The sequence below is a fragment of the Panthera pardus genome, unplaced genomic scaffold (assembly GCF_024362965.1).
Source record: "Panthera pardus isolate Hobbes unplaced genomic scaffold, ASM2436296v1 HiC_scaffold_6, whole genome shotgun sequence".
In the NCBI taxonomy this organism is placed as follows: domain Eukaryota; kingdom Metazoa; phylum Chordata; class Mammalia; order Carnivora; family Felidae; genus Panthera; species Panthera pardus.
In genome coordinates, this window is record NW_026526991.1 from 99,331,553 (window position 1) to 99,343,969 (window position 12,417).

Below are 12,417 nucleotides of genomic sequence, written 5' to 3' on the forward strand. Positions count from 1 at the left end.
TTGGAGCTCAGTGCCTGGTGGTGCTCTGGTGAGGAAGTACAGTGAATCCCCAGAAGCAGGCAACGCAGTCTGAGGGGTCCACGTGCCACACAGGGAGAATTGGTTCCCTTGGAGTGCATTTGGAAGAGACCATGTGGCCTCCCTACAAGCCACACATTGGATCCTGGAGAGCAGACATGATTGCTGGTATTTGTCCCCGTACAAACATGCCATGGTGTGGCAAAACCTGGCGCCGGATGTGTGTTGTGATTTGCCATAATCTCTGAAATCTGCCACTGCACAATAACATGAACATTTTCTGGGGCAAGCCAGCACCCAGCCATTGCTCGGCGAGACCCTCCCCCAGAGAGTTGGTGCAGATCCAAGCTGCAGGGGTCTCTTAATTGTGGGGTTTTGAAACACAACCCCAGCTGAGAAAAAAACTCTGGAGGGAGGTGCCATCTGGCAAGGGGACAACTTGGACATGGACAGGGTAGAGGCAGGGAGTATAAGAGGCCTGAAACAAAGAAGAGGTGCTTGATCATGGGTCAGTGACAGCACGAAGTTCCAGCGCCAGAGACTAGGGAGCTGGGTGAAGCCATTTCCACCACTCCCATGCACACACATGCATGTGCGCACACTGATCCACCACAGTAAGCTAATCAGTGCTATCTAATGGAGAATGGAGCTGTTACACCAAACCCCACCAAACTAGGTCCTGCAAGCACATCCCCCAGAAGACCAGCACAAGTCACTCCACCTACTTAGTGTATGGACTAAAGAGTGCTTCACAGTTTCAATTCTAGGGGAAACTGGATATAACTTCATTCAGGTTTCATTCTGTTTCCTGGCTCATTTATTTAGTCATTTTCTTTGCTTCTCTTTTTTATTTAAATTGGTTTTTTTTCTTTCTTTCTTTTCTTTCTCTTTGTTGGATATAGAAAATTTTATTTTTTTTTACTTTATTTTTATATTTTTTTAAATTTTGTATTTTATTTTATTTTATTCTATTCTATTATATAATTTCTTTTTATTTTTAAATTTTCTCTTACCTTTTTTTTCTTTCATTTCCCTTTTTTCTCTATCCTATCAAGTGTCTTTCAACAAGCAGGCGAAAACATACTCAGGATATAGCTTCCTTTATTTGATTCTTTGTTTTATTTTTCATTTTTATATTAATTTTTTTCTTCCTCCAAAATGACAAAATGAAGGAATTCACCCCAAAGGAAAGAACGGGAAAAAATGACAGCTGGGATTTAATCAACACAGATATAAGTAACATGTTGGAACAAGAATTTAAAACCATAACAACAAGAATACTAGCTAGGGTTGAAAAAAGCATAGAAGACACAAGATAATCCCTTCCTTCAGAGATAAAATAAATAAAATCTAGTCAGGCTGAAGATAAAAATGCTATAACCAAGATGCAATCTCGAATGGATGCCACGATGGCAAGGATGGATGAAGCAGAGCAGCAAATGAGCAATACAGAAGATAAAATTGTGGAGAAAAATGAAGCAAAAAAAAAGAGGAAAACAAAGGCAAAATATCACAATACAAGACTTAGAGAATTTCAGTTACTTATTAAAAGGAATAACATCCAAATAATAAGAGTCCCAGAAGATGAAAAAGGGGCAGAAGGTTTATGTAAGCAAATTATAGCAGAAAACTTTCCTAATCTGGGGAAGGACACAGACATCAAAATCCAAGAAGCACAGAGAACTCCCATTATATTAAAAAAAAAATAAAAAACGACCATCACCAAGGCATATCATAGTCAAATTCACAAAGGAAAGACAAGGAAAGAATTATGAAAGCAGCAAGGGAAAAAAAGTCCTTAACCTATAAGGGAAGACATACCAGATTCATGGCAGACTTATCCACAGAAACGTGGCAGGCCAGAAAGGAGTGGCAGGATGTATTCAATGTTCTGAATTGGTAAACTATACAGCCAAGAATTCTTTACCCAACAAGGCTGTCATTCAAAATAGAAGGAGAGATAAAGAGTTTCCCAGACAAACAAAAACTAAAGGAGTTCATGACCACTAAACCAGACCTGCAAGAAATTTTAAGGGGGACTCTTTGGGTGGAGAAAAGATAAACCAAAAAAGAGCAAAAGCAACAAAGACTAGAAAGGACCAGAGAACATCACCAGAAACACCAATACAATGGCACAAATTCATACCTTCAGTACTCACCCTAAATGTAAATGGACTAAATGCTGCAATCAAAAGACATTGGGTATAAGAATGGATAAGAAAACAAGACCCATCTATATACTGCTTACAAGAGACTCATTTTAGACCTAAAGACACCTGCAGATTGAAAGTAAGGAAACAGAACCATCTTTCACGGTAATGATCATCAAAAGAAAACTGAGTAGCCATTCTTATACTAAAATAAAGACTGTAACAAGAGATAAAGAAGGGCATTATATCATAATTAAGAGGCCTATCAACTGAGAAGATCTAACAAATGTAAATATTTATGCCCCCAACATGCACCCAAATATATAAATCAATTAACCACAAACATAAAGAAACCCATTGATAATAATACTGTAATAGTAGAGGACTTCAACACCCCACTTATAGAAATGGACAGATCATGTAAATAGAAAATCAACAGGGAAACAATGGCTTTGAATGATACACTGGCTTGGATGAACTTAACAGAACATATATTCAGAACATTTCATCCTAAAGAAGCAGAATACACATGTTTCTCGAGTGTACATGAAGCATTCTTCAGAATAGATCACAAACTGGGTCACAAATCAGCCCTCAACTAGTACAAAAAAATCAAGATCATACCTTGCATATTTTCAGACCACAACGCTATGAAACCCCAAATCAACCACAAGAAAAAAATTAGAAAGAACAGAAATACTTGGAGATTAAAGAAAATTCTACTAAAGAGTAAATGGGTTAACCAAGGAATTAAAGAGGAAATTTAAAAGTACATGGAAGCCAATGAAAATGAAAACAAAACCATCCAAAACCTTTCGGATGCCACAAAGGTGGTCATAAGACAACAGTATATAGGGCGCCTGGGTGGCGCAGTCGGTTAAGCGTCCGACTTCAGCCAGGTCACGATCTCGCAGTCCGTGAGTTCGAGCCCCGCGTCAGGCTCTGGGCTGATGGCTCGGAGCCTGGAGCCTGTTTCCGATTCTGTGTCTCCCTCTCTCTCTGCCCCTCCCCCGTTCATGCTCTGTCTCTCTCTGTCCCAAAAATAAATAAAAAACGTTGAAAAAAAAATTTAAAAAAAAAAAAAAAAAAAAAAAAAGACAACAGTATATAGCAATCCAGGCCTTCCTAACAAAGGAAGAAAGGTCTCAATTACACAACCTAACCTAACACCTAAAAGAGCTAGAAAAAGAATAGCAAATAAAACCCAACACCAGCAGAAGACAGGAAATAATAAAGATTAGAGCAGAAATCAATGCTATCAAAAAAAAACAACAACAACAACAAAAAACAAACAGTAGAACAGATCAATGAAACCAAAAAGCTGGTTCTTTGAAAGAATTGACAAAATTGATAAACCCCTAGCCAGTGTGATCAAAAAGAAAAAGTAAATGGCCCAAATAAATAAAATCACGAATAAAAGAGGAGAGATCACAACCAATACCACAGAAATACAAACAATAGTAAGATAATATTATGAGCAATAACATGCCAACAAATTGGGCAATCTGGAAAAAATGGACAATTTCCTAGAAAAATAAACCATTGAAATTAAAACACAAAGAAATAGAACATTTGAATGGACCCATAACCAATAAAGAAATTGAATCAGTAATCTAAAACCTCCCAAGAGTCCAGAGCCAGATGGCTTTCCAGGGTAATTCTACAAAACATTTAATGAAGAGTTAACACATATTCTTTTGAAGCTGTTCCAAAAAATAGAAATGGAAGGAAAACTCCCAAACTCATTCTACAAGGCCAGCATTACCTTGATTCCAAAACCAAAAACCCCACTAAAAAGGAGAACTACAGACCAATTGTGCTGATGAACATGGATGCAAAAATCCTCAACAAGATACTAGCCAACTGGATCCAACAATACATTAAAAGAATTATTCACCACAACCAAGTGGGATTTATTCCTGGGATGCAGGGCTGGTTCAGTATCCACAGAATCAATCAATGTGATGCATCACATTAATAAAAGAGAGGATAAGAACCACATGATCCTCTCAATAGAGGCAGAAAAAGCAATTGGCAAAATATAGCATCATTTCTTGATAAAAACACTCAAGAAAGTGGGGACAGAAGGAACATACCTCAAGATCATAAAGGCCATACACGAAAGACCAACTGCTAATATCATCCTCAATGGGGAAAAACTGAGAGCTTTCCCCCTAAGATCAGGAACATGACAAGGATGTCCACACTCACCACTGTTATTCAACATAGTGTTGGAAGTCCTAGCCTCAGCAATCAGACAACAAAATGAAATGAAATTCGTCCAAATCAATAAGGAGGAAGTCAAACTTTCACTCTTTGCAAATGACATGTTACTCTATGTGGAAAACCCAAAAGGTTCCACCACAAAACTGATAGAACTGATCCATGAATGCAGTAAAGTTGCAGGATACAACATCAATGTACAGAAATAGGTTGCATTTCTATACACCAATAATGAAGCAGCAGAAACAGAAATCAAGGAATAATCCCATTTACAATTGCATCAAAAACCATAAAATACCTAGGAATAAACATAACCAAAGAGGAGAAAAATCTATACACTGAAAACTATAGAAAGCTTATGAAAGAAATTGAGAAGACACAAAAAAATGGGAAAACATTCCATGCTCACGGATTGGAAGAACAAATATTGTTAAAATGTCAATAATACCCAAAGCAATATACATATTCAATGCAATCCCTATTTAAAATAACACCAGCATTCTTCACAGAGCTAGAACAAACAATCCTGAAATTTGTATGAAACCAGAAAAGACCCCGAATAGGTAAAGCAATCCAGAAAAATAAAACCAAAGCTGGAGACATCACAATTCTGGGCTTCAAGCTGTATTACAAAGCTGTAATCATCAAGACAGTATGGTACTAACACAAAAACATACACTCAGATCAATGGAACGGAATAGAGAACCCAGAAATGGGCCCACAAACATACGGCCAACTAAACTTTGACAAAGCAGGAAAGAATATCTAATGGAAAAAAGTCTCTTCAGCAAATGGTGCTGGAAAAACTGGATGGTGACATGCAGAAGAATGAACCTGGACCACTTCCTTACACCACACACAAAAAATAAACTCAAAATAGGGCTCCTGGGTGGCTCAGTAGGTTAAGTGTCTGACTTTGGCTTAGGTTATGATCTCACAGTTCATGGGTTCAAGCCCCATGTCGGGGTCTGTGCTGACAGCTCAGAACCTAGAACCTGCTTCAGATTCTGTGTCTCTCTCTCTCACTGCCTCTCCTGCACTCACAATCTTTCTCTCTCTAAAAAATAAATAAATATTAAAAGAAAAATTTAAAAATAAACTCAAAATGGATGAAAGACCTAAATGTAAGACAGGAAGCCATCAAAATGCAGAGGAGAAAACAGAAAACAACCTCTTTGACCTCGGCTGCAGCAACTTCTTACTTGACAGGTCTCCAGAGACAAGGGAAACAAAAGCAAACACGAATTATTGGGACCTCATCAAAATAAAAAGCTTCTGCACAGCAAAGGAAACAATCAGCAAAACTAAAAGGCAACTGATGGAATGGAAGATATTTGCAAATGACATATCAGATAAAGGGTTAGTATCCAAAATCTATAAAGAACTTATCAAACTCAACACCCAAAAAACAAATAACCCAGTGAAGAAATGGGCAAAAGACATGAATAGACTCTTTTCCAAAAAAAGACATCCAGATGGCTAACAGACACATGAAAAGATGCCCAACATCACTCATCATCAGGGAAATACAAATCAAAACCACGATGAGATACCACCTTACACTGGTCAGAATGACTAAAATGAACAACTCAGGCAACAACAGATGTTGGGGAGGATGCAGAGGAAGAGGAATCCTTTTACACTGCTGATGGGAATGCAAACTGGTGCAGCCACTCTGGAAAACAGTATGGAGTTTCCTCAAAAAATTAAACATAGAACTACCCTATGACCCAGGAACTGCACCACTAGGTATTTATCCAAGGGTACAAAAATGCTGATTCAAAGGGCACATGCACCCCAATGTTTATAACAGCACCTGCGACAACAGCCAAAGATTGGAAAGAGCCCAAATGTCCTTCAACTGATGAATGGATAAAGAAGATGTGGGGTGTGTGTGTGTGTGTGTGTGTATGTGTGTGTGTATACATACATTGAGTAATATTCCATTATGTGTATATGTGTGTGCATATATATATACATACATTGAGTAATATCCCACACACATAATGGAATATTAGTCAACAATCAAAAAGAATGAAATCTTACCATTTGCAACAATGTGTATGGAAATAGAGAATGTGTATGGAAATAATGCTGAGCGAAATAAGTCAGAGAAAGACAAATATCATATGATTTCACTCATATATGGAATTTAAGAAACAAAACAGATGAACATAGGGAGGGGAAGCAAAATAAGATAAAAGCAGAGAGGGAGACAAACCATAAGAGACTCTTAATACAGAAAACAAACTGAGGGTTGCTGGCGGGGTGTTTGGTGGGGGGAAGGGCTAAATGGACAATGGGCATTAAGGAGGGCACTTGTTGGGATGAGCACTGGATGTTATGTGTAAGTGATGAATCACTAAATTCTATTTCTGAAATCATTATTACACAATATGTTAATTAACTTGGATTTAAATAAATTGAAAAAATTAAAAAAAAAAAAACTATGAACTAATCAACAGAGCCACAGAAGGAGAAGGGAGAGAGAACGGGGCAGAAAGCTTATTTAAAGAAATAATGCCTGAGAATTTCCCAAAGTGGCAAAGAAATATAGATATCCAAGTTCATAAATCTATTAGATCATTGCAAAAGTTCAATCCAAAATTAGCTCATCCAAGACAAACTATTATAAAACTGCCTAAAATCAAACATAAGAAGAGAATTTTAAAAGCAGCAAGAGAAAAAAAATTTTTTCAATACAAGGAAACCCACATAAGACAATCACTGGATTCCTCAGCAGAGACCTTGCAAGCCAGGAGAGATTCAAAGTGCTAAAAATAAAATACTTCCAATTAAGAAAACCTTACCCAGCATGTTGCCATTCAGAAACGATGGAAAGATAAAGACTTTGCTAACAAATAAAAGCTAAGAAAATTCATTACCACTAGACCTGCATTACAGAAAATTCTGAAATGAGTTCTTAAAGCTGAAATGAAAAGACTGTAATTAGTAACATGAGAACATATGAAAATATAGAACACACTAGTAAAGCATATAGTCAGATTTAGAATACTCTAACACCATAAACGGTGATGTATTAATTACTTAACTCTAGTATAAAGGTTAAATGATACAAGTATTAAAAATAACCATAGCTAAAATAATTTATTAATGGATACTCAGTATGAAATAATGTAAGTTGTGGCATCAGAAACATAAAGGGGGAAATGTGAAACAATAGTTTTTGTATGAGATAGAAGTTAAACAGTTAGTATAAAATAGACTGTTTTATTTATAAGGTGTTTTATGTAAGCTTCATTGTAACCACAAAGAGAAAACCTACAGTAGATTCACAAAAGATAAAGATAAAAGAGTCAAAGCACACCACTATGGAAAATCAATTTACAAAGGAAGGCAGCAAGAGGAAGAAAGGAACAAGAAAACAATAAAACAGGGGCGCCTGGGTGGCTCAGTTGGTTGAGCATCCAACTTTGGCTCAGGTCATGATCTCATGGTATGTGAGTTTGAGTCCCATGTTGGTCTCTCTGCTGTCAGCACAGAACCCACTTTGGATCCTCTGTCCCCCTCTCTCTTTGCCCCTCTCTCCCTTGCTCATACTCGCTCTCGTTCTCTCTCTCTCTCAAAAATAAAGATTTTTTTTAATTATTTTTTAAAAAAGAAAAGAAACAGGATCAGGGACAGGGGAGCTTGCTCTATTAAATATCAAGCCTTATTGTGAACTTTAATATTAATAAAACAGCATGGTTCTAGCAATAGGATAGTTTGACCAATAGAACGTTTGTGTCCCCCACTCCAAATTCATACATTGAAGTCCTATTGCCCAGTATGATGGTATTTGGAAGTGGGGCCTTTGGAAAATAATCACATTTAGATTAGTTCATGAAGGTAAAGTCCTGTGATGGGATTAGTGACATTAAAATGAAACTAGAGAGCTTGCTCTCTCTCGCTCTCTCTCACTCTCTCTCTCTCTCTCTCTCTCTGCCACATAAAGATATAGCAATAAGGTAGCCATCTGCAAACCAGGAAGAAAATGCCACCAGACACCAAATCTGCCAGAACCTTGATCTTGGACTTCCAGCCTCCAGAACTGTGAGAAATAAATGTGTGTTGTTTAAGCCACCCAGTCTATGGTATTTTATTATAGCAGCTGGAACAAAGACAATAATAAAAATTTTAATAAAGTAAATAAAAAATTTAAAAACAGACAAAGGCAGGAGTGCCTGGGTGGCTCAGTCATTGAGCGTCCGACTTCGGCTCGGGTCATGATCTTGCAGTTTGTGAGCTTGAGCCCCACCTCAGGCTCTGTGCTGACAGCTCAGAGCCTGGAGCCTGCTTCAGATTCTCTCTCTCTCTCTCTCTCTCTCTCTCTCTTTCTCTCTCTCTCTCTGCCCCTCCCCCACTCACACTCTGTCTCTCTTTCAAAAATAAATAAACATTAAAAAAACTTCAAATAAATAAAGCAGACAAAGGCATAAGTGGAGTTAGGGTATGACAAAGAAGGCATGTCAAAAAAGCAAGGAAGCATGTCAAAGGAAGACATGTCAAAGAAGCAAGATCAATTACATAAATGGAGGTGGAAACTTATGACCCAAATGGAAAAAAATTATATTAGATTCCTACCTCACATAATAAACAGCTACCATCTCCATATGGATTTAGTAAACCACCTCTCAAAATTAAACTTTAAAATGCTTAGTAGAAACAGTTGCTGAATAGCTATTAAACATGGGGGTAGGGAAAGATTTCTTAGTTTGAGTACAAAAAGAAAGAAAAGATAGATAAATTTGGTTAAATTAAAATTAAGCGATTTGTTCATCAAAAAACACCTAAAGAAAATTAAAGTCACTTCCTAGAAACATATAACCTACCAACACTAAAGCAGGAAGAAATAGAAAGTTTAAACAGACCAATCACCAACAATGAAATTGAATCAGTAATCAAAAACTCCCAAAAAACAAGTCTAGAACCAGAAGGCTTCACAGGTGAATTTTGCCAAACATTTAAAGAACAGTTAATACTTATTCTTCTCAAACTATTCCAAAAAATACAAAAGGAAGGAAAACTTCCAAATTCATTCTATGAGGCTCGTATCACCCCAATATCAAAATCAGATAAAGATAGCACACACACACACACACACACACACACACACACACACAGAACTACAGGTCAATATCTCTCATGAATATAGGTACAAAACTCCTCAACAAAATATTAGCAAACCGAATCCAACAATACATTTAAAAAATCATACACCACGATCAAGTGGGATTTATTCCCAGGATTCAAGCATGGTTCAATATTTGTAAAACCATTAACATGATACATCACATCAATAAGACAAAGGATAAAACTCATGTGATCATTTCAGTAGATGCATGAAAAGCCTTTGACAAAATATGACATCCATTCATGATAAAAAACCCTCTGTAAGGTGGGTCTAGAGGGAACATTCTTCAAGATAGTAAAGGCCTTATATGAAAAACTCACTGCCAATATCATACTCAATGGTAAAAAACTGAGAGTTTTTCCCCTAAAGTCAGGAACAAGATAAGGATGTCCATTCTCACCACTTCTATTCAACATAGTACTGGAAGTCCTAGACAGCAATTACACAACATAAAGAAATAAAAGTTATCCAGACTGGTAAGGAAGAAGTATAACTCTCACTATTTGCAGATAACATGGCACTATATATAGAAAACCCTGAAGATTCCATCAAAAAACTACTAGAACTCATCAATGAATTCAGTAAAGTCTCAGGATACAAAATCAATGCACAGAAATGTGTTGCATTCCTATACTTTAATAATGAAGCAACAGAAAGAGAAATTAAGAAAATAATCCCATTTACAACTGCACCAAAAATAATAAAATATCTGTGAATAAACTTAACTAAAGGGGTAAAGGACCTGTACTCTGAAAAGTCTAAAACACTGAGGAAAGAAATTCAAGATGACACAAAGAAATGGAAAAACGGTCCATGCTCATGGGTTGGAAAAACAGTTACTGTTAAAAATGTGTACATTACACAAAGCAATCTACAGATTTAATGCCATCCCTATCAAAATACCAACAGCATTTGTCACAGAACAAGAACAAACAATCCTAAAATTTGTATGAAACCACAAAAGATCCCAAATAGCCAAAGCAATCTTGAAAAAGAAAAACAAAACTGTAGATATTACAATTCCAGATGTCAAGTTATATTACAGAGCAGTAGTAATTAAAACAGTATGGTACTGGTATAAAAATAGACACATAGATCAATAGAATAGAACAGAAAACCCAGAAATAAACCCACAATTATATGGTCAATTAATCTCTGACAAAGGAGGAATGAATATCCAATGGGAAAAAGACAGTCTCTTCAACAAATGGTTTCTGGAAAACTGGACAGCCACATGCAAAAGAATGAAACTGGACTGCTGTCTTTCATCATACACACAAAAAAACTCAAAATGGATTAGAGACCTAAATGTGAGACGTGAAACCTAAAAAAGAGCACAGGCAGTAATCTCTATTGCCATAGCAACATTTTTCTAGATATGTCTCCTGGGGCAAGGGAAATAAAAGCAAAAATAAACTGTTGGGGAAACAGAAAATTGTGCAGGTTTTGTGGGTGTGCACCAGAGAAACATGGCTCAAGAAACCAATCACAGCCAAGTGCCTATGCTTTGTTCTACTGGCTGCGGATTTTATGGAAACTCTCTACAAATGGCATGTGTTCAGTATGATATAAAGAACATCTTCAAAGGCAGAATAGCAGTAATGGTAGAACCAGCCCACCTGCAGCTTCTGTCGGTAGTATGTCTGAGTCTTCTTCAGTCCAGGACGCAGACGGCTCCATCCCCGATGCGCAGTCACCACTGGACTCCATATCTGCATCCGTGTAGCCAAGACCTGTATCAAATCAGCCACTCATATCAGAATCTGTAACATCTTCCCAAGTGAACAGTATACCTGTGGACAAAGCAATGCCTGAAGGGGAAGACCTGCAAGCTTCAGTATCAGATATGGCACAGCAGCCATCTGAAGAGCAAAGCAAGTCTCTTGAAAAACCAAAACAGAAAAAGAACCGCTGTTTATGTGCAGGAAGAAAGTAGGGCTTACTGGGTTTGAATGCCAGTGTGGACATGTTTATTGTGATGTACACCGTTACTCAGACGTGCACAATTGCTCACACAATTACAAAGCTGATGCCACGGAGAAACTCAGAAAAGAAAACCCAGTAGCTGTTGGCAAAAGATCCAGGAGATTTGAACCCCTGCCGGAATACAAACTCCTTTGACCATCTGCACACTAAAAGTTGACTTGACGTCTTTTTTTCCTAGTCCTTGGGAATGTAGAGCGGTGTACGTTGCATAGACCTTTTAATCATGCATGTCATCAGAAGAATAGATTTTTGGTTTTGTTTTGGAAATGACTGAACATTTATTTCCACTGCAGTTCCTGTGGCTGAAAAGACTTAAGTAAACTTTACAAGTATTACTTTTTTAAGAGCACTTTAATTTTAGTTGAGTGCAGAGGGCTTTTATAACAAAGGTGGAGAACTTGCAGAGGGCTGTGGTTTTCCCATTATTAAGCATGCATGCATTGATCTTGCAGTTTATTTTTCTTCCTGTGTGTGTATATACAACTTTTCTCTGCAGCATATTTCTCTTTTGATGATGCCCATTAGGGCACAACTCACTACCAGTAACTGAGCGTATTTTAATCATTATGGCCGCTTCTGTTATTTCATTAACAAAGGTTATACAGGTGTCAGCATATGGTTTCTTTGCACCTGCTATTTCTGTCTGACTCATCTGTCACAGGAGAGTGTGTGCTGATGAGATTCTAAGTTTGTGTGTTTTTGAATTATTTTGAGCAAGGGAAGGAACAGCTGTATGCATTTCATTGCTGACTTCAGGTTTCTTTCAGATTGCGCTCACCGGTCTGGGTGTGTATACAATATGAAGAATGATCCGGAGTAATTGTGCTGTGCTTATGTTTACCCCACCCATCTGTGATTAAATAAAAAGGAAAACCATAAATAAATAAATAAACAAACAAACAAACA

The 12,417-nt window shown here is 37.3% G+C and overlaps 1 pseudogene; it reads left to right on the forward strand.

Annotated features, from left to right (window-relative positions):
• Positions 1-10,957: 10,957 nt before the first annotated feature.
• Positions 10,958-11,646, forward strand: LOC109276165 (AN1-type zinc finger protein 6-like; annotated as a pseudogene).
• Positions 11,647-12,417: the final 771 nt, after the last annotated feature.